The following is a 23557-nucleotide window of genomic DNA, read 5'->3' as shown; positions in this document are numbered from 1 at the left end:
GATTGGCTAGCTAATAATGCAAGGGGGGAAGTGAGCTGATTCCAACCTTCAAGTTGGTGTAACCTGAATAAAATGATCTGTTTATAACACCTGTGTCTGTGATAATGTAAATGGCAAAAAGCACCTGCCGAAATTGTGCACTGAGTTCAGCCGCAGTCAGTATTACCTAGCAGATTGTGTTTAAAGCTCTTTCCTTATATTTGTTGCAGCCTAAGGCAATATCTGATCCGAGCTGTGCATCAAGACTTTGCATTATACTTAGGTCTGAGTTGGGACTAATGAAATTTAAACCCAATCTACTTAAAATTAAATTGCCTCCCCCCTCCCTTTCCTCTCAAAAATGAGGGATTGGTGGAATGTCCTTAAATTTTCAATAAGGGGGTTTAAGAAAGCCTTTTTGGGGTGAAAGTGCTTGGTTGAAGAGCTAGCTGATACATTTTGGAGTCTCCTCAGTCTGTCATCCACAGGAACTTCTTGGCTGATAGAGGACTGGCTGTGGTCTAGATTAGGTCGTGATTCTTATTGGACAGTGATAAAATATGATGGATGTTTTGTCAGGTGCGAATCATCTAGCCTAGAGAAACAGGTTTGAAAATCATCAGATGTCATTTTTGCCTTAGTTGATATATATATATATACATACATAAAGAATATTTAACAATATTCCTTAAATATTATTAAAAATAAATAAATAAATAAATAGCTCTTAGTGGCACAGCATGCTGTTTAGCTGTAGGTGGTGCAGCTGTAAGGGTGCTGGTGCTCTGGACCACCCCAGCCAGGTAGCTCCAACCTTCTTGAGGGAATAGCTGGTGGGAGCAGGTCTGCCAAGCATTGTAAGGGAATTGCAGGACCTTTCCCAAAACCAGGAGTCTCCTTTGACATGGCTAGCTCCAACACTCCTGCCTAGGGACTGCTGTATTTTCACTTGTTTTGTTGTTGTTGTTTTAATTGATGTGGCCGTGACTCATGTGAGTAGATCCATATGTTTCACGTAATAAAACACATACATCTTCTGTCTCTTTGGTGACTCCTGGGCTGGTGATAGAGGGTGAATGATGATATTAGTCGGACTGGAAAGAAAAATTAATTTTGCCTGCAGGTGTAGAATGAAAGCATAAATTTTGTGTATGTATTCTAACTATATAGTGGCATAATCTGCCAGAATTGCCAAATACATTATTTTCTCATCTTTAAAAACCATGCAGCTGTATTGCTGTTTTCTGCAAGGACTGCCAACCTCGCAATGAAGCTGTACCACACCTCTGGGGGCCCTTGGGCATGTCCTTGTCCTCAGAGGCTGCATGCAGGCAGCCCCAAGATGGGTTTGGGTCCTGCCCAGCTATCTGGGGTGCAGCGTGAGCTGGCCCCCATTGCTTCCAGCTCTGGGAGGGTGTTTAGGACGCTGTGAACAGAGCATGACTCCAGAGGGCCCGCAGTGTGCAGGGGTGATGCAGGCAGCCCAAGGGGCTGGAAGTGGCTGCGCCTGTCCAGCAGTGGCTGCCTTGGAGAGGAGGGTTGGCTTAGGGGATTGTTTGGGGTCTTTTTGCACTTAATTGTATTTTCCTTCTTTTCTCATCAGTCTGCATTTGGGGGGATGAACTTTATTTTAGGTTTTCATTCCTTCAAACCATCAATACCATTATTAAAATTTCATCTTAAATGCTTTCCCTCCCCCTTCCCCGAAACACAAATTTCTTTTGTTCCCAAGTCCCTGAGAGATACATTTTTTTGGGTCTAGGGATGTTCTACATATCTTATTATTTATTTTAGTATTTCTTTTTCTCTGGAGTTCAGAAAAGTATAAGAGGCTCCACAGAAACATTTGTTGCCACTAAAAATTCATCCTGAGGTAGATGGCTATTGCATTTGTTCTTCCTATTAGCTGTGTCCTGGCACCAGAATTCAGCTGTGGTTGGATCCCTGATGCCTTTGGTTTAAGTCTTGGCTTCTTTACGTATATTTTATATATCTCACTTTGGTTTTATATGTAGTTGAGCTTTCATCTCCCAAGTCTCTGCTGCCTCATATGTAATCTAATGGTAGAAACGATGTGGAGTCCTTTGGTGCTCAGGAAAGGTAAATTTTGCATTCTGATGCTCCTTCTCCTTTTGTGCCTCACTTCTGTCTGTGTTTCGCTGTGAGGCTGGCATGTGCCTTCCCTCCTTGCTGAGGCACAGGCTGGGACCCGGGAGGGGGGCAGACCCTGGCAGGGCTGCTGGGAGGCCTGTGCCGGCCTGTGCCTGGCCAGGGATGGGAATAACTGTGTTCAAAGGCTGCCGTTGTTGTCAGATGCAAGTGTATACAATGAGGTGTACTACCGAGCCAGCAGTTTGCCTGATTATCTGGGTGTTGTGTGAGGCCGGGCCTGCGCCATGGCTCTCTGGGGCAGCAGCGCTCATGGCCCCAAGGGAGGACATGGGCACCACCACAGTCACAGTGACAGACCCCACAGCAAGCCCACAAGTAAACTGGTGACTCTGGGGAGCTGGCTTCTCCATGTGCCAGGCAGGAGGGGTGGAGGCAGCGCTGCAAGGCTGTGTGAGCCCAGCGGGCGCTTTCCAGCCTGTGACGGGGTGACGTTGGCTGCTGCTGCTGCCCAGGGGGGTCCGCCACCCTCAGCTCTGTGCCAGCCTGCACTGCTCTCTGCTGAGGAAACTTTCCGCTCTCCGTCTGTGCACTTGTCATAGATCCTGCTCGTAGACTAAAGAGCAACATTATTCAGCAATGTACAGGCCTATGGAAGTTTCTGTGGCAAATGCTAATTAATCCATTCCTAAAGGAACAGTAACTGTAAAGTAGAGGTGATTACTCAGCTGAGAAAGTGTAAATTAAATACTGTTACCAAGGGAAGGGATGAGATTTACGGAGACTATTGTCTTCATACGGTCTCTTTCCAAACATTGATCTTATCCTGTCATTTACTCTAAGAGCAACAAACGGAGAGAGTTTTAATTTCTCTATTTCCTCATCCTTAAAATTCCCTGTACAAGGGAGAGTTGAATAAAAACATCTTTAAAGATCTTACTGTAAAAAATTATTATTATTTTCCTACTCCTTTCCATTTTGCTATGCACTGCCAGTAGAGTGCTGTTTCTTGGATAAATGTAACTCAGGTAGCAAACAGCCTCGTTATGAATGTTTTATGATTTGCATTCTGGTTCTGGCAGGCCAAATAGCAATTTGCGTCTAGCTAGAACCATTGTGTTTCAGAATAGAGGTATTTTTCCACTTAAAGAAATCACCAGTTCTGGATGAGTTTATCATGGTCATTTTTAGAGATAAGGATAATTGCTCTCCAACTGAAGTAAATTGCACCAAGTAAATATTTGTGAGACGAGATCAGTGGATTGGAAAATAGCATTCATTGCATGTGAATCCTGATCAGGTAGGAGGTACTGGGAGGCTTTCGTGTAACTCCTCAGGATATAGCTGTGATTTCAGCCGTCTCATCTACTATGTTTGCTGAGGTATTGAGGCTGATGAAGAAAGATGTCTTTTACTTTCCTAACTAAGGACAGATGAGGAAAAAGAGATCCGTGAAGCAGGCCTGCAGTGAGGGTTTCTGAGGCTTTCCCAGAGCACACCAACACTTTGTCCTTCCTACCACTGCTGTAAAATGCACCAGAGGTGCGAGAATGCTGTGGATGGAGCTTTGGAAACATGAAGTCTAATTTCTGTTTTTTTTTTTTTTTTTTTTTTTTTTTTTTTTGACATTAGGTAAAGTGTTCTTTCACGTTTATTTGAACTACCTCAAACTTAATCCTGTATTATATGCTCAGTCCCAGTTCTTTCTGCAATAGGAAAAAATAAGCTTTGAGCCCTGAAACTAGGATAACTGAAGAGTAAAAATACACCTCGTGAGAGTAGGCTGAGGGGAGAAAAAGCCTCTGGGCCAGCAAGTATGAATCAGCATGAACTACAGCCCTGGGCAGCAGTGTTCAGTTGTCTCTTTGGTAATCATTGTTTTGAAATGGTAAGATTATAGAGTGAGATAGCATGAACGGGGTATAAGGCAGGATGAGATACTTACAGAAAGAGGGCTGAAATACTGTAAAATAGAGGAGCATTTTAAGAGAAAACCGCAAAATAGATCTAGTTGTTCTGCCAAAGATAGCATTCTTACCTTATTAAGTATCTGGACGCAGTTTAGTGGGAAAAAGAGAAAATCAGGATTTTCTTTCCCTAATAAAAAAAATACCATGTATGTGGGGGCTTCTAGTGCTGCTTTGCAGACCCCTTCCCTCGCTTATGTCGTTGGTGTGACCCCAGTGCCTGCGGCCGAGCGCTGCCACCTGACCCTCGCCAGCCCGGTGGCAGCGGGAGCCGTGAGTGGTGTGGGGACCGTGCACAGCCCAGCCGGCAGATCTGGGGAGGCCTCGCACCTCCACATTGTGCTCAGGCAGGGCACAGGGGCATGAAACGTGGCTGGGGCTGCCCCACTGCCTGCAAGGTTTTAAGGAAACCTGTCCAAGGTGCAGTATTTACCACAGTCGTCTTTCCCTGTCCTTTCCTTTTATTTGTCTTCCTTCCCGTATCTAACAGCACAAGTAGGCCTGGATAGCCCTGCCTGTGAGAGCAGGATGAAGGGAACCACTGGTGCTGGGCTGAGGCCCCTTTGGCACTTTGCATTTTAATGAGACCAGTAATTTCAAGTGTGTGCGCGCTAAACACTGCTTGTGGCATGAGCCTGTGAACACGGGGTGCAAGGGTAAACCAAGCCCTGCCCCAGCAACATAAAGGAGTGCATTCAGCCTAATTGTTTGCAGACTCTGAAATAAGCAGTAGCCAAAGGTATCAAATCTCCAGGCTCTGGACTGCCAGATGTGGCCTGGGTTTTTCCAAAGCTCTTGTTTTCAGTGGATGCAACATTAGGCCCATATGAAGTGTTTTGAATTGTCTCTGTTAAGGAATTTGAACATGGATCTGGAGGGCTGATCCAACCTGCCAGCCCAGGCTTGTAGGTAGCAGCTCAGTATTGAGTATCCAGACTTGCCCTGCTTAGGGACATACTTTTTGGGTCAGTGTTAATTTTTTGTGTGTGTGTGCTTGTGCCTAGATGATCTCTCTAGACAAGTTTCTGCATGACTGCTGCCTGCTTGTTTGTGTTTTGGGAACTGCTACAGGCCAAGCCACTGCTAGCTTTCCAGCTGGCCAGGCTTCAGCGTGCTTCTCAAAGTCTGGTGCATTACTCTTTGTTGTTGTTGTCTTGTTTTTGCAAGAATTCCCCTAGTGAGCTCAAGCCCAAGCACTCATCGCCTTGTTCCATTCATTGTGTCATGTCCCTGAGTCCCCTTGTTGAAGTGGAGATACTAACCAAAGGACGTGAGCTCCTGGAGAACAGCACTTCTGTGTGGCAGGCTTTTATGGTCTTTTATGGTGCAGGAGCTCATGATCTTTAGTTAGAGAAAACAGTTTAGAGATTTTTTTTCTTAAAGATGTGAAGGCCTGTGAAGTGGTGAAAGCATGATCATTGTATGCAGAATACCAAAGTTCTGCTCTATGCTTTGCTAAATACTTTGTTGTAGTCAGATGTATGCAAATTTTTAAGAAGCTAAGCAACTTACAGAAATGCTCAGGGCACAGGTCTTTTCTTTTTAAACCCCAATACCTGCCAATCTAGAAACTAGAGATGTTTGTGAAGGTGGTTTTCTGTCTTCTTGTGTTACCCATAAAATGAAGATGGCAGCTTCTCACTTTGGTGTGATCTTATGAATAAGGATGTGAATTACTATGGATGATGGCTGGCAGGTATGATGTGCAGTACAAGGTGGGACAAACACGCATGTTCCTTCAGATCTTGCTAGTCTTGCCTTCGTTAGATACACCCTGAAGAGCAGGATCTATTTCACAGCATCTGGTGCAATGATGTGGTATACTCAGAGTTTTCATCCACTAATAGCGCATCTTCTACACCAAGTTGTTTTCCCTGCAGCACAAGAGCTATTATTCATTCAGTTGGCTGGAGCATTCATTTTATAAGGAAATGCACTGTGGTAAGTGTTGGCACCAAGGGGAGTCTCAGAGTGTTTCAAGGAAAAGTGAAACAGGATGAAGGTTTCGCACCCAGCTGGGGAGTGTATGTTGGCACTACTGGCACAAGCACAAAAAGCAGTGTTTGCCTGTGACAGGTCTTCCATGGTGATAGTGGACACAGTTAAGGATTTTCAGACATAAAAACTTAATGGGATTTAGGTACAAAGACAGTTTAAATCCTGAATGTTGAATTAATGAAATCATCTATCCTATGATGACATGTAATAACCTAACCTAAAAATCCCTAGACTTCAAAATATTTTTGAAAACCCATGCTGTGTACCTATTTTGTAGAGCTAAGCATCATCCATCTTTTGTGATGTTAGTTTCATACATGTTTTGAAGAACATTTAATCTCAATTCTGAAATTAAAACATGCTGGAGACAAACTATAAAAGTAAGATGGGGGTCTTCTTATATAAATTAATTAAGCACTTGAAAAGACAAGGTTGTTGGGCTCACCAGGTTTCTCAGAGGTGTGATGTTTGTTGTTTATTTATAGTATATACCTGAGAGTATTTTCTGTATGCATGTTTGATACTTCTTAAGAAAACAGAATTTAAATGAGACTTCTTTGCAGTACTGTTTGTAGTGTTATAATCGATCACTAAGGAATTAAAAATGACACAGAGTATAGCTCCTTGTTAGAGAAGCAAATAGAAGTAGTTAGTAATTTCTGATCCAGATTTTTTGAGACAATAACCTTTTGAACAGTTTCAAATATGTAGGCCAAATAAATGTAGCTTTCTAGCATATGCTTACTCATGAAAGGATTTGTAATTTCATTACCCTGGGCCTCACAGCAAGCAATATCTCTTACCTCTCAGGGATTCTTAGGTAACAAGCCAGCAGTAATTGGAATTTTATAAAGATCTCCTTATGTGCAAGCAGGTTTTATGTTTTATTGACTATTCCCAGTCTATCCGTGCTGTGCCTGAGATGACCAATTCTCTTCCAAAGTCACCAAAAATCCTAAAACACCAGCCCAAAGAACTGGTGTTGTTGACAGCAAGCCAAAGTCTGAGTGAGGGACGGGGCAGGGAGTAATTGTGCTATGGTTAGGCTCAGCAAACCTCCACTGTCTCCTTTTCTGCCTTTTCTTGGGGGACCAGGGAGCTCCCGCTGGGGCCACTTGTGTTTGCTGTGCCACTCTGTGCCTGTGACTCCAACAAGCACATAGCGGCGAACGAATTTGCAAGCAGTGACATTACAGAGCCTTGGGGTCTGCAATTGTTCACTGCCTGGTGGAATGACTGGGTTTTACTCCATCACTGGGACCGCTGATGATGATGGAGTACCTAATTAAGTGGTAGACAGTTGCTAACGCGGGTGCTCTGGGGCATTACAGGGAGGCAGCTGCCTGATGCAGGCAGCTCGGGGACCAAGGGCTCTCAGGCTCACGGGGGTGTGTGGGTGGCGTGCTGAGGCTACGCGTGCCCAGCTGCCTCGCCTGCCCCTTGGCAGCCTGGTCATGCTGGGCACAGTTCTGACTGAGACTCATTCAACCCCTTTATACGCCAAAAAAGGAGCGATTTAGAAAAAATGTGAACCAATAATTCCTTCTCCCTCCTTGTTATTGAGTGCTTGCTGTTTTGTGAGCCATAGGGATGCCAATTGTATTCACAAGTGCTCAGAGGTATTTGATTGTAGTTTTGAATTACCGAGTACTAAAATAAATGTTTATGGCTCCAACAACTCTGGGTTTAAAACCTATTAACAGTATAAACAGTTGCAAGAAAGGGGAGGACTTGCTTCAGTAACTTTTAAAAGATGTTATGAAAGTTGATGCTCTTGTGAACTGTTGCTCTGTGCGTGTATAATATAATCTTAAAAATAAAGAAAATCATCACACAAAACCTTGTAGCCTTTACTGTAATCAGTCATGTGCAAGTTATTGCTTACACCTCCGGTGACCTGTGCTGTGCAAGAAATAGGTTTGCATACAGTGCTAAACGCCTTTCCACTAAGGTAGTTGGTGAATATGTCTCAAGGGTACATAAGGTATGTGTTTAGGATGAACTTTATTCTGTATGAGGTTGCTATGTAAAAATTTTATTTCAAAAAGAAGAATTTGCATCTTCTCCCTTGTGTTACCTTCCCTGCTCTTGGCTGTCACAGAACACTGTAAGGGATTTACCCCCTCCACCTGTGCTGCCTGTTGCCCCCTTCCCTTTCCCCTTCGGTGTATTTTTTATTTTTATTTTTTTGAGTAAGAAGCTCAGTAACACAGTCTGAGGTCTACAGTCTGATGTGGAGCTCTCACATTTTCCATATATTCACTGTGAGCAACAACTTCAGCAGTGTTTGGGTCTGAGGAGCTGGGAGTCTGACTGGAACTGGCTCATACACAGGGAACAGAATTGAGAAGAAAATGAATGAGTTCTTGCAAAAAAAAAAAAACATCTGGGTGTACTTCAGTTTCCTTTTCTTCTTACCTCTCACTATTTGTATGTTACCTTCTGTTTGACTTTTGATATATATCGGTACTCACTGGAATCATTTTCTGAGCACAAGTTAAATTGATTAACATTATAGGGTTATACATCTTGTATGAAGTGAAGTATCAGTTTCTGATTGAGGCACCCCAAAAGGGTCTCAGGAAACTATTTTATTTTGCTGCCAGTAGTTTGTAACAGAATTTGTTGTACTTAATACCAAACCTACTGTGAGATGATAGCACATGACACATGCAAAAGAAATTCCAGACACACAAACCTCACTTCAGTTGGGAATAGAATTTCCTGAAAAGCAAAGACTGAAATGAAGAGCATGACATCTTCTCCAGTGAGCTTGGTGGCAAAAATGGATGGCCTCGTGAGCCTGATACAGATGTTGGTTTGGACAGATTTTCTAGAAGACTCCTGTTCAGGCTTGTCTTGTTTGTCATTAAAAAAATTAAGTTCATTACTGAAAATGTGTCTTTTTAATCAAATGGTGATTACGATATAAAACAGACAATTCTTACAAGTTTTTCCGTAAGGTTAAGGTGCTGTTTTGTGTTGAAAAGCAGAATGAGAAACTCTCTGTTTGTTTAATGAAGTTTAGAGTGGTCTTTTTTTTTTTTTTTTTTTTTTTTTTAATAACAATTCTGAGAAATTACTAGAAAGAGGACTTTCAGATAAGAGCATTAAGTCGATGCATTTTGTGTTTGGTGGCATGGAAAGCCTTACACCTGCCGAGCAGCTCTGCCAAATGCATGAGTAACTAGCAAGTTGATGGCTATTTCTCTCCTGTGTTCGAGCAGGAATTGCAAGTCTACAGATACCTCTATAAAACTTCTTTTTTATGGCCTATAAGCTCCTGAAGATTAGTATATTTTTCCCTCTTTTCCAAGATTTTTTCCTCTGCAATTTGCAATAATTTTCCTTGTGTTGGAATTGCCTTGCATGAAACCAGTAATTTTCAGTTCCAAATTCAAAACTACAGTATTCTAGCCAACTGATTTTGTAAGATATTTACTCTGAGTAACTGTTTTTATTGAAGATAACATACACTTAAGTAATGTCTCATGTGTTAATGATAAAAACTTGTACTTTTACTGGTTCTGAATCAAAGCTGATAAGCATTGTCTTAACTCATGGCATTGAAATCAAAAGAGAAGTATAGTAAACATCAGCGATGTCTGAGTTTTACATTAGAGGGTTACATAAATGTTTAATTTCAATCAGTTTGGATTGAATGCAGTCACAAGCAAGTTCCATTTCTGTGTGTATCTTTTAGTGAGATTGGATATAAATGCATAGACTTTCCAAAACACAAGTCTTGTAAGTTTGCATTGTTGCATTAAACTAGTGAATGTGCTTTAAATATGTTCATGAAACACAGACTTTTGCCTTTCCTAGCATTTGGCCCTGGGCAGCAATGATTTCAGTGTTGCATGTTCTCCTTTCCCTTTGTGCTCATCCCCAGGGACAGGAGCTGGTTTGTACTGTGGCATGCCCAAAAATCCATTGCAGGACAGGCGGAGACTCTCACTGCCTTGGTTTCAGGTGAAAGCTAATCACTCTGGGTGGAAAAAAAAAAAAAAAAAAAAGTTATACTGTTGGTTTCCTTACTGTTTTTGTTGGATTTAACCAACCAGTTCAAGTGAATAGAAGCTTTTGGAGTCAACCAGTACTTATATTCACCTCTCAGTGTGAATAAACTGCTATCCTGAAAAATTCTGGTACATGGCAAGGGAAGCCAGTTTAGGTTTACTATTTATTCTCTCACTTGTATACTAAGGTTAAATAAGTTATACACTTCAGTGCTGAAACGAACCTTCCTTTAAACTTCAGTCCTGAAACCCTGTTCTCTCCTTGGTGAGTGCTGACCTTGCAGCATGCCCAAACAGCCTGGCAGAGCAAGCAGCTGGTCTGTAAGGTAATGGCAGTGGTCTCAAAGGTGGAATGCTTCACCAGCACTGTTGTTTGCACTCCTACAGACTGGGATCTGACCTTTATTAGGTCTTGAAACCTGACCCTGATATTTCAGAGAGTTTACTCACTGTTATTCAACTTCTAAATGGAGTCAGTAACATTTCTTGAAATAAGACTTACAAGGTCAAATCCTGTCCTGTCAATTGTGATATTAGCTCCATTAGTTCCAGTAAGCTATACGCTCTTTTTAGGAATATTACTGTACAATAGTAAAGGGCAACCGTTAGCCATTAGAAATCCTAGAAATAAAAAGCTATCTTTAAAGAAGATCTCCTTATGTTCTACAGTGTGTATTGATGAAGTGAGTTGGTCTCACTTCACAAGGTTTTCCTTGCAGAGAAAAAAATAAAAAAGCTTGTTTCTGTCTGTTATGTTTTCCTGTCAGACTCAAATTCCTCTCCCAGATTTTACAGTTAATTTACAGTAAGTGAATACCTCATAAAATGTATGATCACTATACAAATATATTATTATAGCCATTTGTCTTCTTGTTTGTAAATTCCACCACTTGGGTGTCTGGGTACTGGATGTTTATGGGGATGCAGTTGATAGCGCCGACTGAGCACATGGTGCAACGTGGCACTGACAGCCAGGAATGAGCTCTTCCTGTGACAGGCACGAAGGGCTCAATGCCTTCCAGTCCAGCATTTCAAGCCAAGCTGTGTTTCTTTAGGAAAGAAAGAGCTGGTGTTGATCGATGAATATGCTTCTCCCATTCCTGCCAGTACAGCAGAACTGATGTTCACACTTCTGTGTTTTGAATCTCAGGTAGAAAAGTCCCCAGAGTTGATCATGCGCCTGACCACAAGCATATGGATTGAGGTCAGTTTTTCAGATGACTGTAGCTCTACTTTTTCAGATAGTAGAGAGATACCCATCAATGATTCCACCATTCTGCAAGCCTAGTGTAACTGCGTTATCTCATAAATACGTTAGTCCTTGTGTATTGCCACCATCCTAGGTCAGAATACTGTTGTTCCAGGAGCAAAACTTGCCTTATGTTAGTGCAATTGCAATGCAGGTAGGTCTTCATACGAGTGAAGAAATATTTACAGCACTTTCATATTTTATATTCTTTAATGCTGAGAAACTAAAATACGTATATGCTGCAAGATGAAGGAATTAGTCCATATCCTGGAAGGCCAGAGGGTCACACTGCTGAAGCAGTTCTATTCTCAGCGATGAACTAGAGAGGTTTTCTAAACCTGTCTTGTTTGTTTTGGCTGGCTGTTTGCTGCCACCTTGCTGAGATTTTCTTTTGCTGCTTGAATCTGCTCCAGACTTCAGAACCTGGAAACTACCAGAGCTGATGACAAATGTGCAGTGAGAGTTGCTGCAGTGCAAAGAAAATACAATTTAGCAATGCTGTTAAGAGGACCGATATCTCTGTCATCATAGCCATAGCACGCTCAGTACCGTGGGGCTGTGTTGCCATTCTCCCAGGAATGGAAACCAAGTTACCTGGTTTCATAACGTGCCTCTCCTTCTCTGCTAGAGCCAGTACTACAGAGCAGGATTGTTCAGCAGTACTTCACATGGGACCGAAAGGGTAATGTTCAGGCATTATCTATGCCCTATCTTAATCTAGTTAAAGACCACATGCAGGCTCCTGCAGACCAGTTTTAGGGCTGCTCTGTGTGTGCAGCTGGTGAAACAGCTGTACCTGCATGCATAGGTGTGCGGGCTGAGCTAGAGTCTGAAATTTGAAGTTGGTGTTATTTTATATTTCTGTTAAATTACAGAATTATGGAGAGCATGCAGAATGAATGTGTAAATACAGCTAACACTGGTATATGGATTGTGCGTGCCTCTGTTGGGTGTCAAATGCCTTTAAAAAGTGCAAAGTAACTTCCAGCTGTGTGCTGGGGAGCTGTGATCAGACTGGAAAATGCTGTTGTCTTGGTTCCCTCCTGGTTTCATATTCCTTGGTAGAAAGACTTTGTTTCTGACTTTGAAACTGCTGAGCAACTTTCAGCTACTTGTATATGCATAACAAAACACAAACAAACAAACAAAACCCCTCTGTCTGACACTAAAATACTTCCTAATGTGTTCTCTGAGTCAGTCTGTCAAGAATGGGGCGTTTGGCTCTGCACCAGTGATGGCCACTGCCACCATCTACGTAACTGCAAATAGATTTATAAGTAGGAGTCTTTAACTGGCAAAATTACTCCTCAGATTTGCATAGTGCCACAGGAGTGTGCACAGGAATGTTTAGACTTGCTAGCTCCGTGTAAAGACTTAAGATATAAAAAGATGGAAAATTTAATCATGTTCTTTGAAAGTGTAGGGTTGCAGAGATCCCCATAGGTTTGGCTGTTGGAGGTCCACTGTATCATAAGGTATCCCTGGGGACACAGGAAGCCTTTGATTTGGTAACTGAATTGAGCCCAAAGACTCAGAAAATCCTCAAAGTAATGCAAAGTAGCTCCTGGTTTGCAAAACCAACAACACATGGGGTTCTGCATTTTTAATTGCAGCTTGATAATGAGAGTGAATGTGTAAACAGGCTTCACCTGGCTTCGCGTTTAGCTGTGACATTTCTCACAGCTCAGACTTGCCTGCATTTTTCTTCTGTAACTACCAGTCATGCAAACTGTTTAATTTGACAAATTTCTGCCTTTTGCAGCAAGTATTGTTCAGAACAAGGACACAGTGAAAATCCAGCGTGGCAAAGTTGCTCATCAAGCATTGTGCCACACATGCTTGCAAAGGAGGCGAATTAAAACCATCTTGTACTCCAGCATAGGCATGTATGCCTTGGATGTCAACTACAAAATGAAGGGAGGCATGTCGGATGTTAAAATTTATTTCAGATAATCTGACATGGGAGGTGATTTGTAAAGATTTCATCCCCTGGAGTCATATAGCTGCCCAAAAATGCCACTGTTGCAAAGAGCACCTGAAGAGGAGTAAGGCAAATTTGGAGTGTGAAAGACAAATTAAGGCATTTATCTTGTTCAGACCCACAGAAATCACTGAAGAGGGAAAACAGAGTATTGTTGAAATTTTTAGTATGGGAAGGTAAATCAGCTGACAGGTATGCCCTGCTTTGTCACACGCTGTGAGCTGTTAGAGGAGTGGGTGATAGGGTGGGCTTGGTATTTTTTCTATTTCACTTTCAACCTGGAGGCGGCTAAATAGGAATGGTTTAAAATAGTACCAGAGTTGCCATGGATACTTGTCTAAATTGAAAATAGAGGTCTGGACCAAGCTTTCAGTCTGTCCGCCAAAGCAAAACTTGGACCTGAGTGATGAAACCTGAGTGGGTTTGAGGAGTCACGCCGAAGCTCGCGCTGCCGCGGTCGGTGATTCAGCCGCGCCGCAGAGGCAGAGGATGCGGGTGTGCTTGTCGTCACTGGGCGGCTCCAGCAGGGCTTCATGCGGGCCTGGAGACTCTGGGAAGGGAAAAAATCCTTCAAGCTTCATAAGTTTTCCTCTTTTATGTCCCAGGGGGTCCATAAAGCTCAAAAAATGCCATAGAGTGCTGCTTTCCTGGGACTGAGCTTGATTTTTGTTTTGTAGATGTTACTGTGCAACAAAACAGGAGCAAATTTAAAGTAGTTCAGCTGGATAAAAGCATTCTATTAAGGTAAATTCAGTTTATTTGTCCCAGGAATGTGTGGCAAATGTGTGTCTAATTATAGATAAGGCTGCTAAACCTTTCATCTTCTTTCAGTGAAAAAGAATCTGCAAATAAAGTGGAAACATGAAAATGTTTTGGTGAGAGGAGATGAAGGTCTTTTCAAGGATTTGGCTATTGCAAATGAGTCCCGCTTAAGGGAATTGGAAATGCTTCACCCTATCCTTCTGCTTTGTGGGTGGCATTGGATGTATCAGGACAATTTCAGTTGACACTGGGAATCTTTTTACTTTGAGATAAAAATCTGTGGTTTTTGCCTTTGGAGATTCCTGTTTTCATCTGTTCATTTTTACAGGGGAGGACAAATCCGTACTGGTCCAACGAAGACGGTGGAGATGGACAGAATACATCAGTTGAGCCTGGCCTGAAAAGTGCATACTTAGCATTGTGTCATGTTTCCTCTCCAATTTCTTGCTCAGTAGGTGGTAGAGAATTAGTGCTTAATTACTTGCAGGCTGCGGACAACAACCAACCCCCTTAAACTGTTTACATTTCTGGATAAGGCTGGAGCTGAATGTTCTTTGTGGTTTGGTCTTTCTCAAACTCTATGGAAGGCTTTATAGTGCTTGTTTATCTTTTATACCATATATTGGGATTAATGTTTGCTTCTAAAGAACTTTTATTTATCTATCTATCTACAAAAAAAGCCTCTCTTCCATGTCTATATCACACTGTGTATGATAAATCCAATTTATAGTGTTCAGCTTCCCAGCCTGTGAAGAAGCAGCGTGTGTTGTTTGTGAGGCTTGGGTAACTCTGGGAGATCATAACTGAGCCGAAAATCAGATCCAAGTCTTAAAGGTGGAGCTGGAGTTCTAGACTTGCTTGGATACAAGGAATTACATCTAGCAAACATCACTTGAATAAAACATTAATTTCCCATTAAACAACATTATGTTGCTGTGATAATTGTTCCTGTTTTGAGTGATCCTCATTTCCTGCATATCTCTGGTGACTCATCACAGCAGAGATCTTGTCCATTCTGCTTTGCAGATGCTCTCAAGCTGTCTATTTCTGATCTGACTCAGCTTCTTTATCATCAGCATCTTCTCTTGATGCTATTGTGCTGTGAAAATGTATGCCTTGCTGAGGACTTCATTCTCCCTTCAGTGTAAAAATGACTGGCAGCGCTAGCTACACTTTTAAATTTAAATCAAGTTTTAAGAAAGTTGTAGGTTAAAAATTCATATTTCATGTTGGTGTAAGTTAAAAATTCACAATTCATGTTTTCAGGTTGTCTCAGATCTTGAATGTGCAGCTCAGAAGCTCAGATTGCAAAACCATAAACTCTTTGAGTCCTTATCTCCATCTGTAATAGGAACAAAACTTTCTTCTTTCCAGATTTTCTGTGAGCAGTTGGCCAGTGTAATAAATTCCCAGAGTGATCTGTGCATCCTATTTCAATTCAACTGTACTCTGAAGGGTTAAAAGCGATGGGAGTGGGTCTGTATGGAGCCTGCATGTGTCAGCTATTGCCTCTGTAACAATGTCTGAGATTGTTACTGACATTTATAGGTAAATAGAAAGTTTTGAGAAAGCTGACTGGTGGGCAAAGCACTGAGGAACAAAACCACAGGATTCAGAGTGCTCCTTGTTGACTACGTGGGTTTGAAGGTTGCACTTCCCAGGTGTGTTACGTGCCTTCATGCAGGATGCCCCAGTGTGGCTGCATCCAGAGCCCTTGGGGCAGAGGCAGGGCTGCAGATAGGTCTCACTGACGTGGGCATTGCTAACACAACGCATTTGTCCATGCTGGGTGTGCAGCACAACCTCTCTCTTTGCTTCCTCAGTGATGCACTCCGAATCAGCACTCTGGTTGTACTCCTTGGAGTTACGCTCCAGGATGACTCCCGGGGTATATATTTATGTGATATGTGATACAAGATCTTTGGTTTTAATTGACTTTCCTATTCCTTATGTTACTGGCAGTTATTTAAGCTTCTTAGATCATATTTGGGTAGAAGTTTTCTTTCCATACTGACAAAAGGTTCAAGTATTACAAGTTGCACACTGATAACAGGTTACTCTCAATGAACAATGATAGAGAGAGGAGTTTTGGTATAGTGCCATGCTTCATACATGGCTTTAGATATATCTGTCATTTGAGGTGGTTACCTCAGCTGTCAGTCTGGTAAAATTACGTAAAGTTTTTAAATTATCTCCTCTTTGTATGGCCAAAAAATGATTCAGCCCTATTGCTTATTGTATTACCTCAAGCCCATGGTATTTATTACACATCCAATCAAGAAATTAAGAGTCGGAGGTTTGTGAGATTTATTTAGTGGCATTTAAAAACTATGTTTGCTAGAAATTCAGTTCGACAAGATGAGAAATTTATTTCTGAAGTGCCTTTTAATAGCAGATAAGCAGGTTTCTCTGTCACTTTAAAACTTCAGTTTGTCACTTTGTGTCTGTGTTTTTACAAATGTAATGAAGATGTTATCTCTTGGATAGCTAGCTGTGGTAGTTTCACAGGTTTTAAAGGAGTTTGATCTTGAATACCCTTGTTAAATAACAGAAGAGTAAGAAACTTTTACTGTATGTTTGATACTTGGTGGAACTGGAATAGCTAGAAGGAACTGTTAGATGATTCCCAGCTGTATGAGTACCCATACATTATTTTTGTCATTGTTTTGGCTGTTTGCAGAAGCAGTCATGTAAGAAGATGCAAGAATATATTTATTTTTGAAGGAGTTACGTTATGATAACAGTTTTGAACTTGTTCAAAAAGAAACACACACACACACAAAAAAAAGTGGCCACAGAAAGCCTGCTGCACAGCACAGTGCAGTGCATATCCACTCAGTCCTTTGTCATCACTGGTGAAATGTCACCGTGCTGTGATCAAAAAGAACACCTGAAGGTGTGTCAAGAGAAATATGTATATAAATAGAGAGAAATATGTTATGTATACATAAGTATGTAAACATAATGCTGCTTCATTAAGCAAACCCCGTGATGTGAGAGCTTGGTGCCTGTGCCACATCTGTGCCCAGGTAGAGAAGGGCTTGCACGGGCTCAGCTCTGCGGACCTGGAGGGTGGGAAGCCCTCTGCCCAGGGCTGCTTCCAGGCTGAAGGAAGTTTGATACAAAATCCTCCCACTGGGAGGGGGTGAGAGGATGGCTCCTGGCATTGTAAAGCCTGATTTTGGGAGGGCCAAGGCAGACAGAGTTATTTCCTATGTGGTCAGGTATTTCCTGTGATTGAAACAGGGTGACCAATGTTGTGTGTCTGTGTGGAAAATGAACATAGCTTTAGTTAACTAATGAACTTACACGGTTCGTTGTGCAAACAGTTCATATTTGCAGCTATGGAAACGGTTGATATTTGCAGCTGAAGTTTTCTGAAAGGAAGGACAGGAACTGAAATGAGCTGCATGGGGAAGAGACGGTGTGTGGGTGCTCAGCACCTGGGCTCTCCCGGCAGCAGGTTGGTGCCAGCCATGTGCAGGTTGTGCTGCAGGGCTGGGAACAGCGGCCTGCCCATCTCAGATGAACCAGTTCAGGGCGAGCACTCCTTCCTTCAGGGCTCAGAAGGAGGGAGAGAGGGGTATCTCAAAGTCTAGCAAATCTGTTTTTCCTCTCCCAGTCTCTGAACTGAAAAAACTTTGTGTGCGTGAAGATGTGGATCTACTGGTTTTAAAAACACCAAAACCTACTTTGCACTTAAATAAGGGTGTTAATTGTCCTAAATACTGGCTGTGCAGGCAGAGTTATGAGAGGGTAGATATTTCAAAAATATACATATGTGTATTACAGGGAAGGGTTTGTGTGTCTGTAGCATGGCCGTGCCTGGCATCCCCTGGTCCTCCCAGGGGCACTGTGGTTGACTGCCTCTGCCCTCTTAGCATTGCCAGGAGCTTGGAGCCCCAGCTATCTCTGTCTTTCTGCCAACTTCCTCCAGAAATCTGCCTAACAACTTAGAAAATGTCTAAGATTGGAAACTGTGAGGAAGCCATGTAATGAGGAGTCTGGGGGGCATTTCTTTTTGGCATGAGGTATGAAAGTGGGAAAAAGCCAAAAGAACGGAGGAGAATCTGCACGCTGTTCCAGTGGGGGCCCTAACAGCATTTAGTGTTGCTTGTTTTTTAATCAGGAATTTAAGATTAACTCAGTGGTGAGTGTCACAAGGAGGCCAGCACAGGACCATCTGGATTGCTTGCATGTTAGTACAGCCAGAGGTAAGGTCATCATCCATCAAGGCTCTTCAGGCAGGAGGAAAAGGGAGAAAGTTATCTTTGTCTTCTTACTGTCTGGCAAAACAAACAGCTTACAGCAAACATTCTGACAAAGCAAAAGTACAGGGCTTAAAGCTGCTATGAGGCTTGCAGAATAGAGATTGGGGTGACTGGAGAGGTATTCATAATCCCTGCTTTGTCTGTCATGGTATTTATTCATCACAGGTTTAAGGCTGGTCTTCCTATTAATAATCAATGGACAGAAAAGTGACTTACCTTGCACACTGTATTATGATAAGCAGCATCAGTCCGTCCAGGTAAAGATCCCATTTATGTCATTTGCAGTTTGTGAAATCCTATGGAAAAAAAAAAAAAAAAAAAAGAATAATACAAAAGTGTATTTTGTCAAGGTAACAGAAATAGGTAAGTAATTGTTCCATCATCTCCATTTTTGCAGGCATTGGTATATTTAGCACTGAAAATTCTCGGGCATTTATAAAGAAACATAAAATAGCAAGGAAAATGTGGAAGGTTTTTGAAGTTTTTATCCATTTTTAAGGAATTCAGAAAGAACTTAGTAGTACATGTAGTTCTTGCATTGACTTATGTCCTGGAAACCCTGGAAAGCACTTTTTTTTTTTTTTTTTTTTTAATCCTGTGTCCTTCAGTTTGCTCCAATTATGGCTTATTTACAGTTATAATCCTTGGCAATGTCATTCAAAAGACATGCACTAAAAGACAAGGCAGATCTATGCCCTTTTCATTTTTCTTGATGTCAGATTAAGCTGTGCAAAGTGCAGTACTCTAGATCTAATGAGACATATGGCTTTTTATCTTTTTTTCTTTTTCTTTTTCTTTTTTTTTTCCTGCTGAAATAAACTTGTAACTATGCAAGATGTTTCTTTTGTGTGGAAGTAAATCATGGCTAACACAATTCTCATACCTGTGAGCTGGAGCTAGTCAAGCCAAGTCTCCTAGGGGGAGGTGGGAATGCCTTGCATAGTGGTAGTAAATCAAGAGAACAATGCACACAGTTTGTGTGAATCCCTCAGGGTTAGCAGAGGTGGGATCACTCAAAGGATAACTTTTGCCTTGAGCAGCTGATCTGTTGGCTCCTTCCCTGGTGGAAGGGAGAGGTGAGGGCTGCTCTAGAGCAGAGTCAGCCGGTGGCCCTGGAGCCTCCCGTGGATCCCCCCTCAGCCTGGGGTCCTGGCCTTCAGGGACAGCATGTGGGGCTCCCGCTTGGTGTCAGGGGGACATCCCGGGCCCCAGGGGTGCTGCTCTGCCCCTGAAGCTCGAGGAGTCTGCTGGCACCTCCCATGCAGGAGCCATCCTGCGGCCTCCCCTCTGGCATCTGTGCAAGCTTTGACATGAGGGTCAGCAGCCCTCTCTTGAGAGTGATGGAGAGTGGGAATTCAGCCTTGCCTCCTTGTCTAGAGGAAGTCTTTCCCAAGCTGCTGTCAGAATGGGGGGACGTTAGCCCCACATTTTTATCTTCTGTCATTATCCCTATAACTTAGTTTCCACAAATCCTGCTGGTTACAAAAAGAAAATGAATGTTTTTTCATAAATTGTGAACACTTACATAATCTCTTTTATGAGGGAAGGAGGAATGGAGAGGGGATTTGTACTGCCCCAGCTCTGATAGTCAAGACTGCCACTATTAAGGGAAAAATACTTTGCTAATATGTTAAAAACAGAACAACAGAAAAAGTTGCATGTTAGCTTGGATCCTACTTTTAAAAAAGCAGTCCATAAAGATGATGTGTGATGTTTCACTTGTTTCACTGAGGTGACAAAGGAAAGAGTCATAGGACCAGAAGATCTGTATGAAATGGAGATGACATCAACCATGCTGCATATAACTTCATGAATGGGAACAGTACCTTATTCTAGCAGCCAAAACAGTTCTTAAGGCGTTGGGAAGATTTTCAAGATATGCATGAAGAGAGATTATAGTGAGTTAGACTGCTGGGATTCAAATTTATGGGAAGGAAAAGTCTCTTCTGCTTGAAGTCATTCTAATTAGTGTCAGTCAGTCTGTCCTTAGAATTTAAAGAAACAAAAGCAGAAAATGGACACACAAGAGAGGTTAAGCACTTGCTGGGCTCTGACTGTGGTTATAATCAATAATCATATTTTTTTTAATTGCTGATTGTAGGCATATCTTTGTCAAATTTCAGTTCACTTACATTCCTTCAACAGTTGAATGGATAGTGCTGGGTATATGGTGTGTAAGTTCAACTCGTAACTTGTTTTCTTATACTGGTCTGGATTGTGAAAATATTACCTCAAGGGTTAAAAATGTTAAGTCTTTCTTTTCAGCAAGTATCACTGGATGTCAAGCCAATATCAAATGTAATTGATTTCTTAAAAATATGAAGCATTTTGGAACTATTCCATGGAAATAGCATTTAGAAAATCTTACCTGTCAGTGCTCTTTCCGTTCAAGTTGGATCTGTCTGTTGCTGGCAGAAAACGGGGCAGTTTGGGCTCTTGCTCATCTTGGACTGAGGTTGTTTGAAGTAAGATGTCATCTCCTGGGAATTAATGTAATCTTCTGTGTTTAAATGCCAATGCATTTTCCTTGCTTGCAATTGCTTTTTATATATTAACCCCAGTTTAAAGATGTTTGTGAAAACTTTTTTCTCATTGATTCTCAGTGATGTTATTAGACTTTTTATATACGTTGACACAAAACGTTGAAACGTTGCAAGACAAAACAGTTTCCTGACTCTAGGCAATTAAGCAACTATAACATGGGATTTTTGTTTTTAGAGAGGAGGAGAGGATGGAAAGCAAAATTATATTCAGAAGGCTTCTCCTCACTTCTGTTGGTATTTAATATTACTTCCTCCGTAGATCACTGTAATCTACAGATGTGAAGTGAATAGAATTGCACTAATTATTACTGCAGTTTTGCTTTGTACTTCATGTGTTGCAAAGGTAAGTCACAATATTACTATGAATACATGAAACTGTTAACTTAATTTTCTATGTTCTTTCAACTTCTTGAAATGCTATTCATTCAGTTGTAGTGCTAGTCCATTTGTGTGCAGACAGTGGAGATTAAAAGTCATATGAAGATCAATGAACCACTGCACCTGAATAAAATCTTTTCCAATTGCATGAATTCAATGCAAGCATTGTATTACTTTGGTTTCATCCATTGGCTTGAGGCAGTTGCAAATGGGAATTGTGCAGTGGGGGTGGTTCAGGGCAGACACAGGGTGTGCTGGTGCTGCCAGCAGTGTGATGGATCTCCTCTTCCAGACCATTAATACCTGCTGAACATGAGGGGAGGGCTAACAGCACTTTTAGGAGCACTTGGAATACTCTGAGCACTAGGAGCCCTAATGGAAATCAGCAGCTTTGCTCAGTCAGGGAGAAAATACACAAAAAGGTGTGAGTTTAAGACTGATAAAGGGCTGAGGGAGGATGTGGACCAGGTAGGCGGTGCAGTGCCCAGTAACTGTAATGTCAGTAATTGTGGGCTAGCTGGATGCTTGTTTGGTTCCTGTCCTGATGTAGAGGGGAAGGGTTTTTATTTTCATTTATTCATTTATTTATTTATTTATTTATTTATTTATTTATTTATTTATTTTCTGTTGGAGAGTTTCCAAAAAGACATGGGAAAAATGAAAGCATTTTCAGGGAGATAAGGAAAAAGTATGAAGTAAAATGGGAGGAATGTGTACAGGTAGCAAAGGGAGAAGACTAAGGAACTCAGAGACAACAACTAGAAGTGAAATGTAGAAACTTGCCAGGGTAAGAGCTGCAGGAAACCAGCTGGGCTCAGATGGCATCACTTAGTGGTGCAGGGAGCTGTTGCTGCTGTAGTTACTTCTGTCTGCCCCTGTCAGCTGGGCTACTGATGCTTTCCTCAGTGTGGTACAGAGCCACGTGAACAGCAGACATGAGTCATGGTCACAGCTGCCTTTGCCCGGTGTAATTTGGGTCATACAAAAAGGTTGGAGAGAACGGTCCTAAACCTGAAACGTGGATGGTGCTTCTGTGTTTCAAAAGCTGAATATTCACATTTTATATGAGAGCTTTTGTAACAAATTGCCTAGAAAGCTTGTGATCCCAAGAGGTTTCTTATTGCCTTTTGCCAGATAGCCAATCTTTCATTATAATGTGGTTGCAGTGCATTTAACTTGAATTTAAAAACAAACAACGCCTCCCTAAAAGCAGCCTTGCCAATAAACTCTGTTGGTGGTCCTAACACTTGCTGAAGGGCGTGCGGCTCGGGGCGGGTGCTTCTCCCAGCGGCTTTGGAGCTCCTCCTGGCATGGCAGCTTTAACCTCTGGTTGGGCTGCCCTTGCAGAAAATTCTTCTCCTGTGCCCTCATACCGAGCATCAGAGTACTAGGCATGGTGTTACACCTCAAAAGGTTTCTGTCTCATCTGCAGCAAGGACCAGAAAATCCCTCAGAGCAGGTACCTGCAGCTTGGGCTAGTTGGCTAGGTGACCTCCCGGTGCACTCTTTTGGAAACAGGTACATTTGTCTTCAGTTTTTCTAAGACTCACCTGTCTGAGGCAATAATGATTTCTGGCTTTCATTCTAGTTTGCAGACACTGTGGAGATGTGTGCTTATACTCAGACACAGTCATATACATGTATACTTCATCTTCCCTCCACACCTCTTCCTTTTCATGGCAGGCTTACAGACGTTGGTGAAGCCCCCACCAGAAGTCAGATTTTGACCCCATATTTCCAACTATATGGAAGAGGGGAGCAATTCACCACCTCTCACCCCTGCTTGGCCCTTGTACTGTGTGAAAGATGATGTCTCACAGTGATTAGGAAACAGCTGGCAGCTAACAAAGAGCGCTTGTCGGCTGGGAGAAGCAGCAAGTTCAAAGTTGAACCTCTCCCTTGATGAAGAAAGATGCATTCCTTACTGGGGGAGGGATCCGGCTGGTGCCCAGGCACTGCCAAGAACGTGCTGTACCGTCCTGTGCCATGCCGCATGTTTTTCCCTGTCTCCTTCCCACTGAGGCCTGCACCAGCTTGGCAGTGGTGGGTGCAATGTGGGGCACGAGGTGCAGCAGCAGCTTCTGGACCTTGTGGAAATGTGGCTGGTGCAAGATGAGGAGTTCTCGTCTCATAGCTGTTGTCAGGCAGAAAGCAGCATATTCTGGAGTTTGTGTCTTCAGATGTCATCTCTGAAGTCTTAGAACACTTGAGATTTAGCTCTGTGTTAGAGATGATTTCTGCGTACACAAGTCAGGCAGTTATTGGTGTTACTGGTTTATGAGGGTTAAATGTGGCCTGGGC

General features: G+C 42.3%; 1 protein-coding gene across 5 annotated transcripts in view; it reads left to right on the top strand.

The window, feature by feature from the left end:
* FBLN2 (fibulin 2) overlaps nucleotides 1-23557 on the top strand; it is a 105546-nt gene that overhangs the window by 30415 nt on the left and 51574 nt on the right. The window lies entirely within an intron of this gene.

This window comes from Aythya fuligula, chromosome 10 (genome assembly GCF_009819795.1).
Source record: "Aythya fuligula isolate bAytFul2 chromosome 10, bAytFul2.pri, whole genome shotgun sequence".
NCBI lineage: Eukaryota > Metazoa > Chordata > Aves > Anseriformes > Anatidae > Aythya > Aythya fuligula.
This window is presented reverse-complemented; position numbering and strand designations above follow the sequence as displayed.